The sequence below is a fragment of the Dipodomys merriami genome, unplaced genomic scaffold, assembly GCF_024711535.1.
Source record: "Dipodomys merriami isolate MVZ:Mamm:240054 unplaced genomic scaffold, mDipMer1.0.p SCAF_112, whole genome shotgun sequence".
Lineage (NCBI taxonomy): Eukaryota > Metazoa > Chordata > Mammalia > Rodentia > Heteromyidae > Dipodomys > Dipodomys merriami.
This window is the reverse complement of record NW_027202405.1, coordinates 683,781-707,172: the sequence shown is the minus strand read 5'-3', so window position 1 is coordinate 707,172 and position 23,392 is coordinate 683,781. Positions and strand designations below refer to the sequence as shown.

Here is a 23,392-nt window from a genome sequence, read left to right as displayed (position 1 = left end):
GCCTGGGTGCAGTCAATGCCTCAGTTTCCAGAAGATGGCAGTGAATGCAGACTATTCAATATATAGGTCTTTGAATGTTGTCATGTATGCACAAGATCGTCAAGACTTGGTGTTACTTGTTACTAATGCAAATTAGAGGTAAAATGATGACAGGAAGTGATTTTTTAGTTTTTTTTTTAATTTTTATTGTAAAGATGCTGTACAGAGGGTTACAGTTACATAAGTAAAGTAATGAGTACATTTCTTGTCAAACATTGTTACCTCCTCTTTTGTTTTTCTCCTATGATCCTTTCCCTCCCCCTCCCCTACAAGGCAGTGATTTTTTTAAAAAAATAAAATAAAAAAGCTCTTCCTACAGAGACACATAGGGAACTGGAAACATGTGCAGAGACTAACATGTGTCCACATGTATGTATGGACTCATGTAGACTTTGACACTGATGCACACAGTCAGAACTGTTTGTGTCATCTGAATATGAGTTCTCCCACCTGTAATCCTAGCTACTCAGATGGCTGAGATATGAGGATGCTACTTCTAAGCCTGTCTGGACATGAAAGCACCTGAGAGGGTTTTCTTCAAAAAAGAAACAAAAAATGCTGTGAATTAGAGCTGTGAATGGTAGAGCACTAGCCTGGAGCAAAGAGAGAGACAGACAGACAGAGAGAGAGACAGAGACAGAGACAGAGAGAGACAGAGAGAGCGCCTAAGACCTGAGATCTCTCCCTAGCATCAGTACACACAAGAATACTTTCTTAAATGATTTTCCTTCCAATGTCAAGGCACGTTCAACTCATTAATTCAGGCTGTCTGTCTCAGTCTCTGTCTCTGTTTCTATGAGATAGGTTCTCACTATGTTGTCTAGGTTGGCCTCAAACACTAGGATCAAGCGATGCTCTTTCCTCCACCTCGTAAAAACCTATCACTTCACTACAGACACACAGGACCGTTCTAATTCCAAAATGTCTTTACTATGAATGATAACATTTTCGATAAAAGACACAGTATCAGAATGTGAAATTTCATCAATTCTGATACTACAAGGTAAATCATTTGAGAATTAACTTGTCAAAGAGTTAGTTTTTAGAAGGTTTATATTTCGCTTTTGGAAAAAGCAGCATAAGAGTTTTCCTTGAAGAATTCTCCTTCCATAGACTAGTATATGTAAGACATTGTCTTGGAGCATTCACTTACATTTATATAAATTTATCCAAATATGTATTTGCATATAAACATGAACATAAATGTCTTATGTGCTATTTGTATCATACTTATAGTATATAATTATCATGTAAAGAATGTTCACAAATTTCCATTCTCCTCCTATTGTCTTTCTAAATTAGGTGAGTTAACTTGTGGAGCAAGAGTTTAATTCTGACTCATAAGGGAGTGCTAAGAAAGCCTGGGAAGGTTGAAGAAAAAAGCAGTTTCACTGGGTCTAGAGGAGAGATGCCTGGACAGGAGCAGAAAGAGGACTTCATAAGAACAGTGGTGAATTATGTATTTCCCCTTCTCTCTGAAACCTCCGAACGACAAGTAATTCTCAATTATTTTGGCTATGAGTTGATCATTCCTTTGGCTACTTAGCTGTGCATCGGGGCCTCTCTGAGGCTGAACTCTGACTGTTTGTATATGTTAAGGGCCTCAGTGAAAAACAGAATCTACCAGAGCCAGGGTGACACCTGGTAAGGATGGCTCAGTACACGCCCTCTCTTCACTCCATTGCCAGACTCAAAAGGGAGATTTTGCCTGGAGATTTTGAGATTTCAAGAGAAATAAGGGACAACGGAGAGGGAGGAAAACAACAAGAGCAGGTGGGGGAGAAGGGTTAGGGCAGAGGGGGATGAAGAGAGGATGCCTGGGACACACTCGTATGGGGCATCATAGAAAAACAGTCCGCAGTTCCCAAGATGATGACAAGGTGAAAACGCTAAAGTATGAGGACTGAACAAAGGAGATAAGGCCACGGAGCTTTGTGGCTACACAAGTGCTTTCTTCAAATCCTAGCAAGTACTGCTGGTATGCACCTACCAGGAACATCCTGGCATCCACAAAATGCTGCCAGTGCAGCAGATTCTGGCCAATGAAGAGACCCATTGGCAGTCTTTCATGCCCTCCTCTGAGTAATCACTACAGTCTAGATGACTTGAAGGGGAAGAGGCCACATCTTGTGCAGACAATAGAGAAATCCAGATTATCTTAAAAGGTTTGATTTAAAAGCAATTCTCAAAATAATGGCAAAGGAATAAAAAACCTTTTGTAATGCTTTTATTCTCCAGAAGAAAAAAAATGTAGGTCCATGGGTCAAAACAATCCAAAACTCTGTTTTGGTGGGTTTTTTTTTTTAATCTATAGGTTAAAAACAGTTTTTATATTTTTATATTTTAAAGTAAATAAGCAACTGAACAAGAAGTAATGACTAAAATATTCCCTACCTGGCCTTTCGAAAAAAATTTGTTATATTTGATAAGGTAAGAATTTATGACAATAAATCCATTTATTCTTCCATCAGGAGACAAGCAATTCTTATCTATCCTATCATAGGTTCACTCATTCAATTCATACTTAGGAAGGTTCAATTATCTACCAATCCATATACTCTATACTAGCAGTACAGCCATGAACAACTTAGATTTAGGCTACCTAGACTTCAAAGTCTTACAGGTTCATAAAAAAGAGCTAAGTACTTGTTCAGTAAATATGTCAATCATTCCAGCACAGTTTCATCAGAGGCACACTGGGAACAATAATTAGGTAGCTTGGTTCACCTGACTATCTGCTCACAACTAAGGCTAATCAGCACTCAGTGCTGTTCTCTGAACTTGAGTTTTCTCATTGTTCTATTATGATATGCTTCAAGATAGAAGATGAAAAAAAATAGTATGAATGTAGCTAGAAACAACTATTAAGAAATTATTGTGACCTTGTAGCTTCTTCAATTCACAACGTTTTGAAATTGGTTGCTTCTCTCAAATTGAAGCTTCTTAGTCTCATGTTTAAAATAAAAACTAATACAGTTGAATATTAATGCAAGATAATGCCTAAGAGGTTTGATTAATGCATCCCAAAATAACTCCATATTTTAAAGTTAATGCTAAAACTCTCCAAATTCAAAGGATATGCATTTGAATGCGTTAAGAGAGCATTAGCTAAAATTTATTTATTTATCCACAGACAATTATTTGGTTTTTGAAATCTTGGGGCTGTAAGGAAGACTATAAAATGAAGTCAAAGGCAATATTAATACTGGGGGGAGGATGTCACTTGACAAAATGAAAATGGGGATTTTTTCTGGATAAAACACTTGAAATCAATTTGTTATTTCATGAAACAGAAAAACTTGCCAGTAGGAACATACACAGAATTCTCAGTAAACTAATCATGTTCAGAAGGAAATATAGTGGCCCAAGTCTTCAGAATGGCTTAGGCTTGCAGGAGACATGTCACCAAAAAGAAAAGAGATACAAGAACAATGGCACATCCCCTGAAAGTTTGGATTCCCAAGAGAAGTGAATCCATGAGGAAAGCTAAGCAGAAGGAGCATTACAATCAAGAGTTTAAGGGCAAGGAAATGGTTTAAAACACTACATTAAAGATCAAAGGGACCTAGGAGAAGAAACTGAGTTGGCTCATGGAGGTAGTTAATAAGGCTTTTAATATACCAGCAGCTGTTATGTACTATGAAAGAGAAAGAACTGAGTAATAACAAATATTTGAAAAAATTATTCTGACAATGAGAAGTACAAGTTGTCATGTCCAAAACGAACTTTACAACGTCGGTGCGGGGAGGGGGGGGGGGGAAGGGGGAGAAGGAGAAGGATTGGGATTTGGGGGGAGGGGGGAGGCTGGGAAGGGATGTGAAGGGTAAACCAAAGGAGGAGGCTGCAATGCTTGGTAAGAAATGTACGCATTATCCTGCCCATGTAATTGTAACCCCTCTGTACAGTATGTTCACAAATAAAATTAAATTAAATTAAAAAAAAGAAAAAAGAAAAAAATATTCTGACATCAGCCTATCAGTCATTTTTGCTGTATCCGAATCTAAGATCTTCCCTTGTCCACCAACAGATTTACAATGCTCCTTGTCCACAAGACTTAAAATGTTGAAATTATCTCTAATGCTCTAATGTCAACTTTCTTTTTCTTCCCCCATCTTCCTCATCATTTGGTGTTACTTGATCAGCTATCTACTCTCCATCCCTTAGCTTTCTTTTCTTTCACTTGTGAACTACAACAATCAACGCCAGCCACTCTTACTGTGAACCATCACCCTCCCTAGTTTGTGGTTTCTTTTTAATTTGTCCTGGGATTTGAACTCAGAGACCTGCACTTTCTAGACAGTTGCTACACCACTTGGACAACATTCTCCCAATCCATTTTTGCTTTATTTTTCTGAGAGGGTGTCATGTTTTTGCCTGGGGCTTATCTCAAACTGTGATACTCCTATGTATGCCCTCTCCATAGCTCGGATCACAGACATGCACCACCATGCCCAGCTTATTGGTTGAATTATCCAAGCTGGACTTGGATCACAGTCTTCCATATTTCAGCCTCTTAAGTGGCTGGGATTGCAGATAGGAGCCACTGTACTTAGCTGGGATATCTAGAAGTACAAGCTTTTCTCCCTTACTTATGGCTTACTCCTATTAAGCATCTCTAGCTTCTTTAGTTTCCTGTGTAGTCTCCCTCCCACACATTCTCATTGACGGCATTAGGCTCCTCCAGAGCTTTCTTTTGCAAAAGGCAAAAGATTGAAACTCAGGGATGATTTCACAGAAAAAAATCTCACCAGCATTGAATATAGTGACAAAAAAGAAAAAAAGAACACAGTAACAGAGCAGGAAAACTCCTGTTAAGGAGTCTATCTCCCAGGGAACAAAAGGCAGTCAACTATTCGCTATATGTGTTTACAGAACGAAGCAGGTCAATGTATAAGAAACAATAAAATGCTCAGACACACTATAGATTTTGCATTTGAAAATAAAGCCTGAGAATTTAAAAAGTAAGTTCAAAAATGGTTCACAGGCCAAAAAGTAACTCCTAAACCCAAATGTATGTGACTCCTGGAAGAATACAGAAGAAAAAAAAATCTTTGTGATTGCTTTGTGCAGAGCAAAGAATTCTTAAATTGGATTCAAGAAGTGTGAACCATGAAATATATATATATATATATATATATATATAAATTGTACTTTATCACATCAAAACTATCTTTTGAAAGGCATTGTTAAGAAGACAAAAAGACAAACTACTGATTGGAAAGAAAACGATGTGCATACAAAATGCACAAAGAACTCATATGATCCAATCAATAAGAAAATATATGAAATATTTTTTCAAAGGCTAAGGGAAGGCATAGGAGATTTGATAGTTACTTGCCAAAGAGATAAAGATGCTCAATAAAGGCATAAAAATGTTTACTATCATTAAATTTTACACACCTATTAACAGAGCTAAAAGTGAAATGACGGACCATACCCAGTACTGATAAGAACATATAGGCACTGACTCTCATACAATTATGAGTAAAAAAATGGAAAAAGATACTGCCACTATCTAAAACAGACTGGCAACTTCTTACAAAGTTAAGCAAATACTTACCTAAGCTACAGCAATCTCACCCTCAGATATTTATCAAAGAAAGAGGAGAAACAAGAAAAAAGAAAGCCCAGGTAAGATTTATACTTGATTGCTTATAGAAGCTTTTACATGATCATCAAAAGCTAAAACAATGGAGAACACAGTCATAGTACTCAATATATACCCAATGAACCTAGAAATATTGAGGGGATAGGTGGGTTGGGAGAGATGGGGAAGAACAATGAAAGAGGGGTATATTGATCAAGATGCGTTATACTCATAAAGTCACATCTTGAATTGTAACCTTCCTGTACAACTAAAGATTATAAAAACATAATTTTAAAAAGATGGAAACAATTTAATGGTAAATGGGAATGTGGCTTGGTGGTAGAGTGCTTGCCTCCCATGCATGAAACCCTGGATTCGATTCCTCAATATCACATAAACAGAAAACGCCAGAAGTGGTGCTGTGGCTCAAGTGGTAGAGTGGGAGCCTTGAACAAAAGAAGCTCAGGAACAGTGCCTAGACCCTGAGTTCAAGCTCCAGGACTGAACAACAACAACAAAAATAGACTATTTCAGAGACAAAAGGTAAAAACTGTTAATGGATCTCCCCGCATTAGGTTAAATAAAAAGTGCCAGAAAGAAAAGGTTACTTACTATGTAATTATAGTTCTATACCCTGGAAAAGGCAAAGACAGAAATCAGATCAGTGGTTGCCAAGGGCCGGCAGTGAGAAAGGCATTAACTTCAGAATGGCTAGGAAACCCTTTGGAAATGATAGACTCGTGACATTTATACAATTGAGTGTATTTGCCAAAAATAATTGAACTTTATACCTTAATAGGATGAATATTACCATAGGAATACTTCAAAAAACATAACTTGGAAAGAAAATCATGATAGCCTTTTTTTTTTCTTTTAGCATCGTAGGAGTCTTATTTGGAATTGAATTTTTTTAAGTATCAACACAAATGCCAAGATACTACAAAAAAATCACAGGAACTTTTTCCATTTTTCTTTAAAATTCTGTGTATATTAAGTACTATGTATCTGATTCATCAGTAACACCAAGGGTCCAAGTAAAAAATCTTTGCACTTGGAAGACAGAGGGATGAGGGTTTACATCTCTGAAATAAAAACTGTGAGGAAGTTATGGCTCCATGAAGTTATCAGACATAACACGACTTCATTTCAAAATTTGCTTCTCATTCTCTTGAATGGTCTCAACAGGTTAGAAAACAGCTTCTTTTCCCACAACACAAAGAAACTAGCATCCAGACAGATTCAAAGAAAAATAAAAGGATGAAGAAGAAAACCTCACATTTGTCCAAAACAGAAGGAGGAGGAGGAGGAGGGGAAGGAGGAGGAAGAGGAGGAGCAGGAGGAGGAGGAGCAGGAGCAGGAGCAGGAGCAGGAGCAGGAGCAGGAGCAGGAACAGGAACAGGAGCAGGAAGAGGTCATCTTAGGGATACTGTGCTTAAGGCAAGAGCCTGAATAATACTGCTTGAGAGATCACCATGGCTGTTATGTAAGAGACACTATAATAAAGGACTTGAGGCCAGAAATATCAGCTTTTCCTTTTAAATAGACATAAGACAAAAAAACAAGTTAGCCCTTAAATATATTTTGCTACCAAACCCTGCCATATCTATGACTATTCCAGCAGCCATCATATATACATATATATATATATATTACTTTGTTATTTACATATATGAAAGGAAGAAAAGAGAACAACATTCAAAGAGAAAATGTAAGTTTTCTCTCAGTGATGTATCCTGCTTGGCACTCACATGGTGTTTAACCTTGCCAAACCACCTTCACGAGCATATGACCTGTCCAAGGCCACAAAGAAAGGCTCTGAGGTTGACTTAACTTTCTGTTGCCACCATTCTTCATGATTGTTTTGTGTGCATTGGTCCTGGAGCTAAAACTCAGGGCCTGAATGTTGAGTTTTCTGTTTTTTGTTTTGTTTTTTCCCCCACTCAAGGCTATAGCTACAGTTCCCCTTCTGGCTTTTTGGTTGTTAACTGGAATGGGCTTTCATGCCCCACCTGGCTTTGAAACACAATCCTCATATCCAACCTCCTGAGTAGTTAAAGTTACGGTGTAAGCCACTGGCACCCAGCCCTTCATGGTTTTTAAACAAGGGACTCCAAATTTTCATTTTGCATTGCACCCAGAAAATTACAGGACCAGTCTCATCCATTGCCTCTTAAAACACCTTATCGTGACCTTTAGATATCTCTACCTAAACTTCTTATCCTTTACTTAGAAGCAAATAAATTTTGCTAAGCGCCTACTAAAAGAGAGGCTGAAGCCACTACATGTTCTATGGCTATCTAAGGCACCAAAATATTTCTGGAAAACAGCTACCCAACTCTGCAGGCTTGAGTCACTTGTGTTCAGACTTCTACTCTCTGACAAGTGCCTGATATTACCCATAATCCTACATTTCCTGGTCTTAGGTCATCCTCAGACCCAGCATCAGCTGTTTTGCCAGTTTCTCTGTGTTGTTTGATGTCATCACTTTCTTCTCCATCCGTTCTAACTAGAAACTTGATAGTCACCGTTGAGCCTTCTCTGCATCAAATTAATTTTCAAGTGTTGACACATTAATTGTTCCTTGGGTGTGTTTACATTTGTCTCCTTTGCCATCACTTTCACTGATATAATTATCCTCTTAAGTTTATTATAAATTCCTGTTGAGTCTGCACATTTCCACCTTTTTGCCTGATCACTAAATCTATTGTCATGCTTTTAATTGTAAGTTTTTTGGTTTTTTATGGGGTTTTCTGTTTTGTTTTGTTTTTGTCATGGGGCTTGAACTCTGGGCCTGGGCACTGTCCCTCAGCTCTTCAGCTCAAGGCGAGCGCTCTATCACTTGAGCCACAGCGCCACTTCTTAATTGTAAGTTTTATAATGAAAATGTGATCCTACTCCATGATACATTGCAAAATACTTTAAAATACCACAAATTCTTCTTATTTCATAGGCACGTCCTTTTTGCAAGGTAGTTTTGACCATCTTCTCCGCAAAAGTAGTCTGTTTTCTTTTCTCCCTGGATTCTGGTCTGACTTGCTCTAACTAACAAAATGTGGCATACGTATGACAGTTGGAGGGTTGTAAATTCAATACTTTAGATAATGGAAATTTTCTCTCTCCCCAGATTATCATACCCTACCACTCCCCTCTTTTTCCCCATATTATTTCCCAATCTCTTTACTATTGTTGTCTCTGCCTCTGTCTGTCTCCATGCCACTGTGTCAGAGAAAGAGACAGAGACAGAGACAGAGAGAGAGAGAGAGAGAGAGAGAGAGAGAGAGAGAGAGAGAGAGAGAGAGAGACTCCCAAACGATAACCAGACATGAGTACTCTAACAACTTAGCTTATCAGCTGTAGCTGAACCAAATAATTGCAGCCATTCAAATATACAAAGTAAAACCAGCAGAAGTGCTCCATTGTTACTAGTACAAATGCTAACCCATAAAATAGTGCATCAACAAGAATGGTTGTTATTCTAAGTTATTTAGGTTTTCGGGTGTTTTGCTATACAATCATAGGTAATCATGTACCAAACTCCATGGGCATAAAGACAGTATGATCTCATATTAGGAGGCAAAAGCAGCATACACAAGTATAGTATAATGATGTATACTGAGTAGGCCTACATGCTTTATCAGAATAGCACAAGCCTTATTTCTGATGTCAGGTTGTTTAGGGTCACCAAAACTGGGCCTGGAGTGCAAAAAAAATTCCTTCTCAATGTAGAAGGTACTAGATCACTCAGGATGCATGGAACTTTGATGAAAGGTTTTATTTACTCACAGATTTCCAAAATGATTTTCCCATTTCAATATCCCATCTCTCTTAGACCAGGAGGCCATGGTTATCTTTGAATCTTATCACACTTCCATATTCAGTGCTTCTAAAAACCCATCATTGCTTACTCTTCTTTTACCTCAAATGCCATTTCCATCTCCTTCCCCTACTACATCCTCTACTGAATTATAACTGCAATGGTTTGATTCTAGTTTTAACTCTAAAGCCTCGTTTTGTGCCCTCCAATGTTTTAAGTATAGCACTCAGATTAATCTTCTTTACAAATTTCTTTTTATTTCTTTTTAAAATTTTTCCTGTTCACTCTCTCACAAAACTTTGTAATAACTTCTATTTCCTATTTCATAAAATCAATGCATTCTATTTCATGGCCTCATGAACATAATTCTTCCCTTCATAATTCTTCCCTTCAAGTCTATCCAAACTTATTTCCCAATCTTCCTTCGTGTACACCCTCCTTATCACACAAATCCAACGTTCTCAGTTACCCAGAAGATTCTCAAATTGCCCAGTCCCTGAGAGCCATACTCTTCCTATGCTTTGCTCTCTACAAATGCATCCTCCTAGAACCACCATGAGTCCTATCTCCTTCAACTTCATGGACATTAAGCTAGAGATATAATGCTCATCTTCACTTTGCCCCAAGCAGATGGCTGAAGCAGGTACATTACTTGAGTTTCTGTACCTGTACTCTAAGGGGACTGAACCTATCAAATGTAACATTCGACAATTCAGTAGCTTTCCCAAGTCTCTAATTCTTAGCTTTGAATGCCCTCTCTCCTGGTCAAGAACCTGCCTTGTAAATGTCTCCTTTTGTAATTGTTTTCCTTCAGCTTACAATCATCTAGTATACTCTTTGAGGGAAAATACCATGCAATATCTTACTTAGATAATCACATAACACCTAGGAGATGATTAGCTGTCTCATATGCAAAACAGTTGGTTATATGCAGGTATTTCCTAGCATGTGCAGCCTGTGCAATGAAGTTACTGTTCAGTTTTAGTTCTATACAGTAAGTACAATAAAGCATGGGCTAATAATATGCCTAAGAAAGAGATCAGAAATGCAGATAAATAAAAATTTTAGACTATAAATATTCATGACTAATCTCAAAGAAGAAATACCATACCTATCTTCATTGAACATATCATTCTCTGACACTTTTTCTAGTTTATTTTTAATTTTACTGTCAAGATGATGTACAGAACGGTCACAGTTACGTAAGTAAGGTAGTGAGTACATTTCTTGTCGAACCTTACCCACTCCCTCATTTTCTCTGATACTGTTTTAAATGATGTGACATTTGTCTGTCTCACACTTTGGAAAATATTCCTCACTAATAAAATAACCCATGGCAAATCAGTTCCATCACAGTAAAGGGTACAGCACAAACAGGATGAGTGTTTTGCTAAAATGATTCTTTACTGAAGACCAACAGCAATTTAGTTGAACAATATCACCAACTATTATGTAAAAACAGACCTACATCTTTTCCAATGGCATTGTCCCCGGAGTTCAATGTAAAATGGAGTTTAAATGGATGAGGTTAGAATCAGTTAGGATGATATATTATTCTGTACTACATAAACTGAAACAAGGACCATGAAGCTATATATTAGATATATGTACGTAAGGGTTATCTATGCCAAAAACTAAAAATTGGTATGAAATTGTAAAAAAAAATTTCTTCCTTCCTTTTCCAACTCTAAATATATCCAAAAGAATGGTCCATCACATTGTCAGTTCTAATTATATTCTGACAATGCTAATGGAATGTATATATGCAAAGTAAAAAGAAATCCTTGAACTTGCTCCAACTATTTCTGTTAATATCTTAATCCTTTTTACACATTTGTGCAGAAGATGCATGCAAATAGCCACACACAAATGTTTCATTATGTGACTCTGAAAATATTAACTAAAAACTTACTATCTATATAGCATATGTGTGTTTATTTTAGATAAAAAGATGTATTAGCCCATATGAAATAATAAATATACCATGTATTCAAAATATTGGCTCTACTATCAAAACTCTACTTTCGAATTCCAGTGCTAAGAGCAGCAAAACTTACTTTAACATTCTGAAAATGGTTATAAATTTATTCATCTGAATGTTTAAAACCATTGTTTTAAAACATTGTTGAAATAGCAACTTCACTGGTCTTGTTTGAATTGACCCTTTCAACTTAAAGTTCTGAAACTGTTTCTAAGTGATTTTTTAAGTCTTCTCTGATAAACCCATCAAGTACTATCATCATAAAGCAAAATGTAATTCTCTATCATGATGTATGAATTAGAGTGTCCTCAAAGCTCTCAAATTAAGAAAACGATTGATCTAGTGTTACTTACTGTAGCCCACCAATATAAATTTTTAAAACATAGCAGCCTCTGGTTCTATTAGAGACTATTACTAGCTCCACGGGATGAGGAGTAGATCATGGAGTTTGGGGATGAGATTTTTCCTACCTAATATTCCTAATTATCACTAAGGATTCAATGATTACTATAAAGTCTTCCTATAAAGCCAGCCCAGGAAGAAAGTCCATATGACTCATCTCCTTAACCACCAAAAAGCCAGACGTGGAGGTACGGCTTGGATGGTAGAATGCAGGTTTTGAACAACAAAAAAAGCCAAGTGAGAGCTTAGCCCTGAGTTCAAACCCTACTACTGACACACAAGAGCACACATGAGCATACACACACACACACACACACACACACACACACACACACACACACACACACACACACCACACACACACACACACACACACACACACACACACCGTATATCTAGATTCCCAAAGGTAAAAACTTAGCTTACATAAAAAATAGGATAAGTGTTCTGTTAAATGACTCTTTACTGAAGACCAACAATAATTGTATCTGAAATTGGTAACAACAGACAAAAATGGACAAAATTTGCCAATACACAAAACGCTTTGGACCTACGTAAGAAACCAATTATTTAATCTTACGATAACCTTGTAAATTGGGAATTATGACCATTTTCAAAGGGTAAGAGAGATGCTCTGCAAAACTGAGGGGCCTATTCAGCTACTGAGTTCTAGAAGAAATGTTTGTCATTTATTACAAACCTAATACTCCTTCCACTTAAAGAAACCAGATTCTGATAATGAATACTTGTGAAACACCATATGAACTGCTACTACAGGACCACTGGAGGACTTTAAAAGTGAAGTGTAAAGTAATGATAAGTTCCATTAACTTCTTCATGCATTTTAAGAAATTTTATCTTATATCATCGTGCCATTAACTATTCAACAAAAAAAGAAGGCTCACTCCATTCCATTCCAGTCTCTCTCTTATTATGAGAATCTTAGAAAATAAAATTAAAAGAGAACTTAACTGGGAGCACTTTATTTAATGAGCAGAGCTTACATAAGTATGCAGAAATAATACCCTGGAGCAATTTTGTACAAGAGCTACAAAAGATCTACCAAAGATGAATGACAGAAACATAATTAGTGCGAGCTCATGCAGTTGCTGAGTTGCTATTATTTAGAAGAGCACTCTCTACTTGAAGTTGAGCTTTTGCTACCCACTAAGTACCACAGTCAGCAGACACTGAAGAATGGTAGTGCAAAGTAAATGGTCCTGCTGCCAATTCTAGGGAACTTTATGAGCTGACAGCACACTCAAGCTTAAGCATTGCTCAGAGGCCCCTGATAAGAAGACTTACTCCTACCTTCCCGTGCTAGGACTACAACATGACAAAAAGGCAAAGAACCACAATTGTTTCTTGGAAGGTTTAACTCCAAGGCAAAGATATACATTCCAGTATGGACTTGTTTTGCTATTCCCATACCTCAGAACATGTGGTGTGCATACCTTCTCTCAAGGCTCAGGGAAGATTATGGGTGGACCTAACTCTAACGTGGCCTTTGTATATAACCTGTGTCCACATTGGGACAATATCTGGAATATCATTAGTTTACATGGGTTCCTAAGTCAGTTCCAGAAAATTGGGCCTATTTTTCTTTGCCTAGGTTGGTTCTTTGGGGGTATATGTCTGTTTATTAGTTTATACAATTGTACAAATCAATTTATTTTATGATGACATCTCTATTGTAGATTGGGTCTTGAAGCAACTTGTTATCCATAAACATTTCAGGGATGGAAACACAAGAGTTTTCCAGATCCTCTTCTCCTGGTTAACCTCAGAAAGCCGCAATTCCTGACTAGCTTGTGCCAGTAACATGTTAAAGGAAAACAACCCTGGAATTTCACCGGAGGCATTTTAGGGGAATATCTTTTCTGTTGCTGATGTGGAGAAGGATAGAAATTCTGATGAGACATTGTGAGGAAGAGAAAACAACTCAGTCTTTTCCTTTTTTTAAATTAATTTTAATTTTATTGTCAAGGTGATGTACAGAGGGGTTAAAGTTACGTACGTAAGGTCGTGAGTACATTTCTTGTCAAACTTGTTACACCTCCCTCATTTTTCTCTCTCTTTTCCTTAAAAAAAATATTCACTAGAAGTCATACTTTTTGTGGGAAGTGGTAGTGTACATACTTACTATAAGCCCAGCACTTACGTGGCTGAGGCAGGGTTCTGAGTTTGAGGCCAGCCTGAAATAAAAAGAAACACCTCATAACACACACACACACACACACACACACACACACACACACCCTATAAAACACTCAGCCAAGGCACTGGGGACTGGGCAGCTGCTTCTAGCACCACATGATTTCCTAAGAATGACTTAGAAACATTCCATGGGGGAGAAAAAAACATGATGCTCAGATTAGAAAAGGACTCATACAAATTCAGTAAACTGATTCCAAAGGTAAGATGTGAGAAAAAAAACAACGCAGAAGAGTGTTGCATTCTCTAAGAAGCAAAACTCACTGAGCAGGAAAAACAGAGAAAAGGGGATATGTTTTGGAAAGTAATATATGGCAAAAAAAAAAAAACCTCAACCAGATGTGATCATTCATATTTGATAAGGTACTTAAAAATAAAATCATACTAAATGGGAACCCCTTAGTACAACTATTTAAGAATCATTTTAAATCATTAAAAAAATCACCCTAAGGTGATTAATTTCATTAATTATCTTCCTGTATGGCAGATAAGATCTATGTAGCAAATAATTAGGTTTCTTAGTTATTTGTGGCATTATGACAGGCACTGGCTATTTCTCAGAAGCTACCATATATAGCCATGGGGTAGTATATACACCCTTGCCCTTAAATTTATAGTCTAGCTAGAGACATGTAGAGTAGGGGGTGAGAAAGGTTCCTTAAAAGAATTTAGAGGTATGATGTAATTATCTTGGCTGGAAACAAAGACTTTTCATATAGGTTGGTCTTTGAAGGTTGAGGTTAGATAGAATTGAATTTAGACTAGCTGTTTTCGGAATGAGTGAAATAAAACTGTGGGGAGAAGAGAGAAATAGAGGAGAGCATGAGGGAAGGGAGAAGGAAGAGAGAAACAGAGACAGAGACAGAGAGAATATTGCAGGGATAGATCAGAACAAAGAAGTATTCCATTTTAGAGCGAGACCAAGCATCCATCCTGCCACTGGCTCCTAATGTGGGCATGATCTATGTTCTCATCACATATTGGCCAGTTAGTACAGGTGAGCTTTAAAGCATGGCTAGGGCTAAGGCAGTCAAGATGTTCTCTAATTTGCTCCTGGCCCATTTGTTTCTTTCTTTCTTTTTCAAATTTTTTATTGTGATTAAGTGGTTACATACTTTCCCAAATTTCACAGTATTGTGGGATAGTGATGCTCAGATAAAGTCACAAACACATTCTAACTTTCCTGGAGCAAATTGTCTATCATGTTCTATAACATTTATAAGTTCTATGAGCTTTGCGATACAGTTATTTCTTCCACATTGGGTGATATGTACATTTCTTTTGTTTTGCATAGCATCAACTGTTCCCTCTTTCCCACTTGTTCCCTCCCTCCCATCGCTGCCATTGAGTTACCTAGTTCATTTTGGTCAATGTCCAGTGCAGCTGATGGGTCCTGCTGTTGTATGTTTTTCCCTGATTCCCTCTAGTTCTGTGTCGTCTTCCTGGTTCCTCTCCGGTGTACACATATATACTCTACATGTGATTAGCAGCAGTGATTCAACCAGATGAGTGGAAGTCCTTTGTTTCTTAAGTCCTGTTAATTTTGTCGTATCACCTAACATTTAGGATTTAACATCCACTTATCAGGGAGACCATGTACCGTTTGTCTCTTTGCTCTTGGCTTACCTCACTCAACATGATTTCTTCTAGCTCCATCCATTTCCTGCAAATGCCATTATTTTGTCATTTCTAATGGCTGCATAATGTTCCATTGTGTACAGATACCACAATTTTTGGATCCATTCATCTGTGGTAGGACATGTGGGTTGTTTCCATATCCTGGCTATTGTGAACAGTGCTGCAATAAACATGGAGGTGCATGTGTCCTTGTATACTGGTTCCAGTTGTTCAGGATAGATGCCTAGAAGTGGTATGACTGAGTCATAAGGGAAGTCAATATTTAACTTTCTGAGGACCCTCCAGACGGCTTTCCAAAGTGGTTGTATAAGTGTACATTCCCACCAGCAGTGTAAAAGGGTTCCTCTTTCTCCACATCCTCTCCAGCATTTGTCGTTGGCTGACTTGAGGATGTGGGACATTCTGACTGGGGTAAGGTGGTATCTCAGGGTTGTCTTTATTTGCATTTCCTTCACCACCAGGGATGGTGAACCTTTCCTCATGTGTTTCTTTGCCATTTTTATCTCTTCATCTGAGAAGTCTCTCTTTAGTTCCCTTGCCCATTTATTAATTGGTTTGTTATGTTTGGGAGGGATTAGTTTCTTGAGTTCCCTGTATATACTGGATATTAACCCCTTGTCTGATATATTGCTGGTAAATATTTTTTTCCCAATTAGTTGGTTGTCTTTCTAGCTTGGTTGCAATAGCTTTAGCTGTGCAGAGCTTTTTATTTAAGGTAGTCCCATTTGTCGAGTCTCTCTCCAATTTGTTGTGACCCTGGGACCCTGTTCAGGAAGTTCCTTTCTGTGCCTATAAGGTCAAGTGTCTCTCCTACTCTGTCCTGCAGTAGTTTCAGAGATTCAGGTTTAATGTTAAGGTCTTTAATCCATTTTGAGTTGATGTTGGTGCATGGTGATAGGCTGTGGTCTGCTTTTAGTCTTCTGCATGTGGCCGCCCGATTTTCCCAGCACCAGTGGTTGAAGAGGCTGTGTTTCTTCCATTGTATGTCTTTGGCTCCTTTGTCGAATATCAGCTGACTGTAGGCATGTGGATTTATTTCTGGATCTTCTATTCTGTTCCATTGGTCTTCGGGTCTGTTTTTGTGCCAGTACCATGCTGTCTTTGTTATTATAGCTCTGTAGTAGAGTTTGAAGTTTGGCATGGATAGCCCTCCCATATTGTCTTTATCCCCTAGAATTGTTTTGGCTATTCTAGGTCTTTTTTTGTTCCATATGAATTTTTGGACTGTTTTCTGTATTTCAGAGATGTACATCATTGGGATTTTAATAGGAATTGCATTGAATTTGTATATTAATTTTGGCAGTATTGCCATTTTCACTATATTAAGTCTGTCTATCCAAGAGCATGGGAGGTCTTTCCATTTCCTAATGTCTTCTGTAATTTCTTTCTTTAACTTTTTATAGTTTTCATTAAATAGTTCTTTTACATCTTTGGTTAGGTTAATTCCTAAATATTTTATTTTGGGGGGAGGTTATTGTGAATGGGGTTGCTTCTTTTATTTCCCTCTCTGCTTGTACATTGTAAGTGTACAGGAAGGCGACTGATTTTTGTGGGTTGATTTTGTATCTTGCTACTTTGCCAAAGTGATTTATGATTTCTAAGAGTTTGGGGATGGAGTTTTGGGGATCGTGAAGATATACTATCAAGTCATCTGCAAAAAGGGATAGTTTAACGTCTTCTTTCCCTATGCAGATCCCTTTAATGTCTTTTTCTTGCCTTATTGTCCTGGCTAAGGGTTCCAGGACTATATTGAATAGAAGTGGAGACAGTGGGCATCCTTGCCTTGTTCCTGATTTTAGGAGAATTGGTTGTAGCTTTTCCCCATTAAGTATAATATTGTCCTGGCCCATTTCTATGGACCAATCTGTGATTGAACAATCAATCTATGACATGGACATACATCTCCATCTCCATTTCTGCTTCCTTCAGATTTAGTGTCCCTGCCCTGTTTGAGAAGGAGACAGAAGCTCTCTCCTTCAGCTTTCAAATGATCACCAACTTAGGTTCCCAAGTCTCCATCTGACTCTGTTTCCCCAAATCCTAAAAAGACAACTGATGTCAACTTAGCTTTAAGGAGTTACATAGGAAGTGACAAGTATGAGTCTGGGTATAAAAACTGTGAATGCCAGCTAGGTGCCAGTGGCTTGTGCCTGTAATCCTAGCTACTCAGAAAGCTGAGGATCACAGTTCAAAGCCAGCCTGTGCAGGAAAGTCCATGAGACTCTTATTTCCAATTAAGCACTAGAAAACTGGAAGTGGTGCTGTGGCTCTAGCAGTAGAGCACTTGCTTTGAGCTGAAGACTGCAGGGTCAGTGCCCAAGCCCAGAGTTCAAGCCCCACAACCAACAAAAAAAAAAATGTAAATGCCCCAGTTTATCCCAAGTATTTGGTTTATTTCTTTTTTTTCAACTAATTCTTATTTTCCATTTGTTCCTGTGTTTAATACATGCTAGCACTCTTTGGGGATTTCTTGTCCACTTAGGGCTCATTTCTTACAGCTGTTAAGAACCCAGCTAAATTCTCATAAAGAATTCCTCTCTAATCCCTGGAAGATAACCTTCTCCAAATCCCAAGCACCCTTGTGCTACAGTATAACTTTTGGGATCTTCATGTATCCTTAAGTATCATATACTGAGTGCTCACTTTGGCTAGGTGTTATATAACATCATATCTAATCCTCATTATATACACTTATAGTAAATATATTACATTCATGTGACAAAACAAGGAAAATGAAAACTCAGATCAGACAATTCACCTAAGACAACTGATTAACACTGATCCAAACCCAACTCTGATTCTAATACCAGTTTTGCCCATTATACTAGACTCAGATCATGCTGTAATGTTTTTCTAAGTCTACGCTTAAAAATACTCTTGTTCTGGATTTGTATAGCACCTAATGCAGTGTGAGACACACTATAGGTGCCTAATTATTTATGCATAAAGTATACAGTATGACTAGAAATTCTCTATGGAAGTGGAAATATAAACTAATGTCACTCAACCTCACTTAGATCCACAAAGAGGCAAAATTATAAGCTATGATTAGAGGAGAATAAAACAATCAAATCAGCCAATTCAATGATAAAAACAGCACTCAAAATAGTTTTAATACATCACACAAATTGAAAACTTATTCCATTAGGTTTTTCCATTTCCAGTGATTATGCTAGACTAGTTTTCTGGTTGTATTTCTCCTAGTCATTAGCATAACCTCACCAAATGTATAGTAGGTACTGAAGAGAAAAAATGCACTTTCTTACTACAGACATAATCTCACAGAAAACACACACACACACACACACACACACACACACACACACACACACACACACACACACACATGTACCTTCAAAGCCCTTACTGGTGGCCAAATTGAAAATGCTGTGGTTTATAAAGGAATGATGTCTCCTCTGAGAGTGATTTAGCCACATAAAAATTATGGCATCTCACCTCATCTGACCTTTATAATTCAGGATCAATGAGTAAAGGCTACTGCCCAGCCTCCAAAACTTCCTCAAGAATGTCATTTACACAGAAAGCTGGCACCTGAATGAGCTTCCAAGTCCCCACATGGGCACTGGGGTGAGCTCACCACATCAACTAAAAACCAGCCTTTGTTCCAGTGTCGCATCTTGCTTCATAGGAGATGACTTTGTTACAATTACATCCATTCATGAAGCCAGAGTACTGGAGTCCACAGTGAACAACTCTTCATTGAGCTGCACAAAACAGGGAAATAGCTGCCGTGTTTTCCCAGTGATGCTATTAATATTTAAGTGCTATTCTGTAGGGGATGGCACATAAGAACTCAAATCAGAACAGGGACCTTGACCTATTTTCATGATTACTGCTGTAACAATAAATAAATTGCTCAAAAAAAAGAAAAAACTAATTTACATCTATCCAAATTCTAAGAGAAGTCTAGTGTTGATCAAAGATAGTGCTTATAAATTTTCAGCTACTATTGTGGATCACAGAAAAAAATCTCTATCTAATAAGAGTGCTTAGTGGTTTGTAATAGTAGCCCTCATTTCCATTTTGATGTTATTAGTGAATGATGATTCTAAACAATGATACCTGTAAAAAATGGCACCAAGCGTGGAATTCAGAGTTCTGCCTACATCTTACCATTCTCCTTAAATTGCTGAAAGCAAATACAGAAGCTATTTCTCAACTCAAGGAGATTAAGTAATTTCCTAGGAGCCATTTAGAAAGTTAGCAAGCATGAATGAAGACAGAAGTAGCAGGATCCTTCAACGAGGCCAATGCATCAAGTATGGTTCTCAAAGCATCACACCTCAAAGTATACTACATGGCATCTCAGTCCAGGTTTCCCAACCAAGAAGAAACTCCAACAAATGAAGAACAACGATATGGTCATTCCTTCTGACATCACCATAAGGATTCCTCAGTCATGGACTAGAGGATTTTTTTAATTGTATTGTCAAGGTGATGAATATAGAGGTTACAGTAAGGTAGTGAGTACATTTCTTGTTGAATTTGTTACCCCCTCCCTCATTTTTCTCCCACTTTCTCTCTTCCAGCACCCCCCCCCACTAAGTTGTATGGATCATTTCCAACATATTGTCTTGTGAGTATCACTGTTGCATTGATTCCCTTTGTCCTCTGTCTCATCATTTTTGTTCCCCTTCTCTTTCCTAATTCAGATAAATATATACACACCACCCAGGGTACCAAAATCAAATACAGGGACAACAGGGGATATACCATAGGAATAAAAAAAAAGACACAAAAGAAAAAAGAAATCATGTAGTAAAAACAAAAACAACAAAGAAAAACCTCTTATGTCCATGTGTTGGAGTTCATTTTGCTCAGCATCATCTTATATAGTCATATGTACATAGTTATTGAACTATTCTGCTCATCTGCTAAGATTATCCTAGATGTATACTTCTGTGCATTTACCCAAAGAACCACAAACAAGGCCATACTAAAGCTACCAGCACAACTATGTTTATTGCAGCATTATTTGCCATAGCTAAGATATGGAACCAACCCAGATGCCCCTCAGTAGATGAATGGATCAAGAAAATGTGGTATATATATACAATGAAATTCTATGCTTCCATCAGAAAGGAAGACACTGCCCTATTTGTAAGGAAGGACTTGGAAAAAATCATATTAAGTGAAGTAAGCCAGACCCAAAGAAACACAGGCCCAATGGTTTTCCTTATTTGTAGTAATTAGAGGGCTTTTTCTTCCACTGAATATTATCTCATGAGTTCACTCCAAATTTAGGAGGAAGAACATACCAATCACATCTAGTGTCAATATGTTGTAATTAATTAGCAAACACATTAACAATAAGATCTCATTCTTGAAATATAATCCACTTATGTTTGCCATTATAATAAGCTCTGCTCTGGAAATATATCCAAGAGTTTTCCACAGACTCTTGCAGTGTATTATACTGGAGGAATGACTGTCATCTCTTATTGAGAAGATAAATATAAATCTACCCGTTACTGACCTGAAACAATACTAATAAGAAATTCTTAAATATAAATATTTGCAACAGAATGAATCAAAGAAATAATGAGTCCCTTCTTTTAAAAACTGAACAAGATTTATCAAGCCTTAGCCAAACTAACCAAAAGAAAGACAGAGAAGTCCCAAAATAATTAGAAATGTGAAGGAGGAGATCACAACAAACACCACTAAAATTCAGAGGATCATTAGGAAATGAACGTTCTTATTTAACAAACACAAAATATAAAAATAGATATATTTATAGATGTACATAACCTACAAGATTGAATGAAGGGTTCTTGATTATAACCATTCTAACTGGGATAAGGTGGTAATCTCAATGTTGTTTTGATTTGCATTTCTTTTATGACTAAGGAGGTTGAGCATTTCTTCATGTGTCTATTGGCCATCCTTTCTTTCCTCTTTAGAGAAGTTTCTCTTTAAGTCTTTAGCCCACTTATTTATTGGGCAGTTGTTTCTTTGAGGATTTGTTGTTGGGAGACTTAATGTTTTGAGTTCCAGGTATATTTTAGATATGAGACTCTTGTCCATTGCATGGCTAGTGAAGATCTTCTCCCAATCCATGGGCTTTCTATTGATCTTTTGGAGGGGATGTGGACAGAAGGAACCCTACTGCATTGTTGGTAGGAGTGTAAACTTGTTCAACCCCTTTGGAAAGTAGTATGGAGGTTCCTCAAAAGACTCCACATAGAGCTCCCCTATGACCCAGAAACCCCACTTTTGGGCATTTACCCAAATGGTCACAAAAAAGACCATACTAAAGCTACCAGCACAACTATGTTTATGGCAGCATTATTTACCATAGCTAAGATATGGAACCAACCCAGACACCCCTCAGAAGATGAATGGATCAAGAAAATGTAATATATACACAATGGAATTCTATGCCTCCATCAGAAAGAATGACATTGCCCCATTTGCTAGGACATGGAAAGACTTGGAAAAAATTATATTAAGTGAAGTAAGCCAGGCCCAAAGAAACATAGGTTCCATGGTTTCCTTTATTTGCAATAACTAGTGTATGTCTGAGATAAGCAGAAACGGTCAGATATGTTGATGTTAGGCGAAATGCACCCCAAGATAAGGATTCAAATGTTTTTTTCTGTCTTGCGATTGTTTCTAACATATTTATAAGATGATTTCTTTGTTGCTTTGTATGTCCCTCCCCCACGGTATAACTCCTGTTTTTACTGTATTTGATGTTGGTATAATTTGTGGAGGGGAAGGGAAAATACAAAAATTTTTTAAAGGGATACAGGTGGACCCATTGCAACAATGAGATGTACAAGACGTTATGTCGAAAAACGAACTTTACAACTTTGGTGGAGGGGGAGGGGCAGGGGGGACCCACAGGGGGTGGGGGCGGAGATGGGAAGGGATGGGAAGGGGAAACAAAGAAGAAGGCAACAATGTTTGATAAGAAATGTACTCATTACCTTGCCCATGTAATTATAACCCCTATGTACGGTATTTTCACAATTTACAAAAAAAAAAAAAAAAGATTGAATGAAGGAGCTATAAGCAAACCTAACAAATCTATTATCAATAATGTAGCTGAAAGAGTAATAGAAATTCACCCAACAAAGAAAAGACTGATGAATGCACTGTTGAATTCTACTAGACTTTTAAATAATAATTAACACCAATGCTTTTCAAAATATTTCATTAAAATAGAAACAGAAAGAACTCTTCCACACTCATTCTATGAAGCCAGTGTCACTCTGATACCAAGGCCAAAAAAGGCATAAGAAAAACAGGGCACTATTGACCAATTTCCCCAATGAACACAGACATAAAAACTCTCAATAAAATATTCACAAATTCAAAAATACATTAAGAAGATTATAGACCATGATCAGGTTGATTTCATCCAGGGATAGCTGAACATATACAAGTCAATGTAATATAGCAAATAACTAGAATAAAGGACAACAATCACATGAACATCTCAGTAGACACAGACAAGTCTATGAAAAAGTTCAACATCCCTTCACTATAAAAAGCCCTAAGAAAATAGGAATAGAAGAAATATATCTCAATATAACAACAGTTATATACAATAAACTTAGAGCCACATCATCCTAAATAAGGAAAAAAAAAAAGATCATTTCCTCTAAAGTTAGGAACAGGATAAGCGTAAAGAATGAAATCATTCTTAGAATAAGCACAAATGGTCAAGAAATACATCAAAAAATGTTCA

General features: G+C 37.4%; 1 protein-coding gene across 1 annotated transcript in view; it reads right to left on the bottom strand.

The window, feature by feature from the left end:
* The window catches only part of Slc35f1 (solute carrier family 35 member F1), a 361,568-nt gene that overhangs the window by 253,617 nt on the left and 84,559 nt on the right, over positions 1-23,392 (bottom strand). The window lies entirely within an intron of this gene.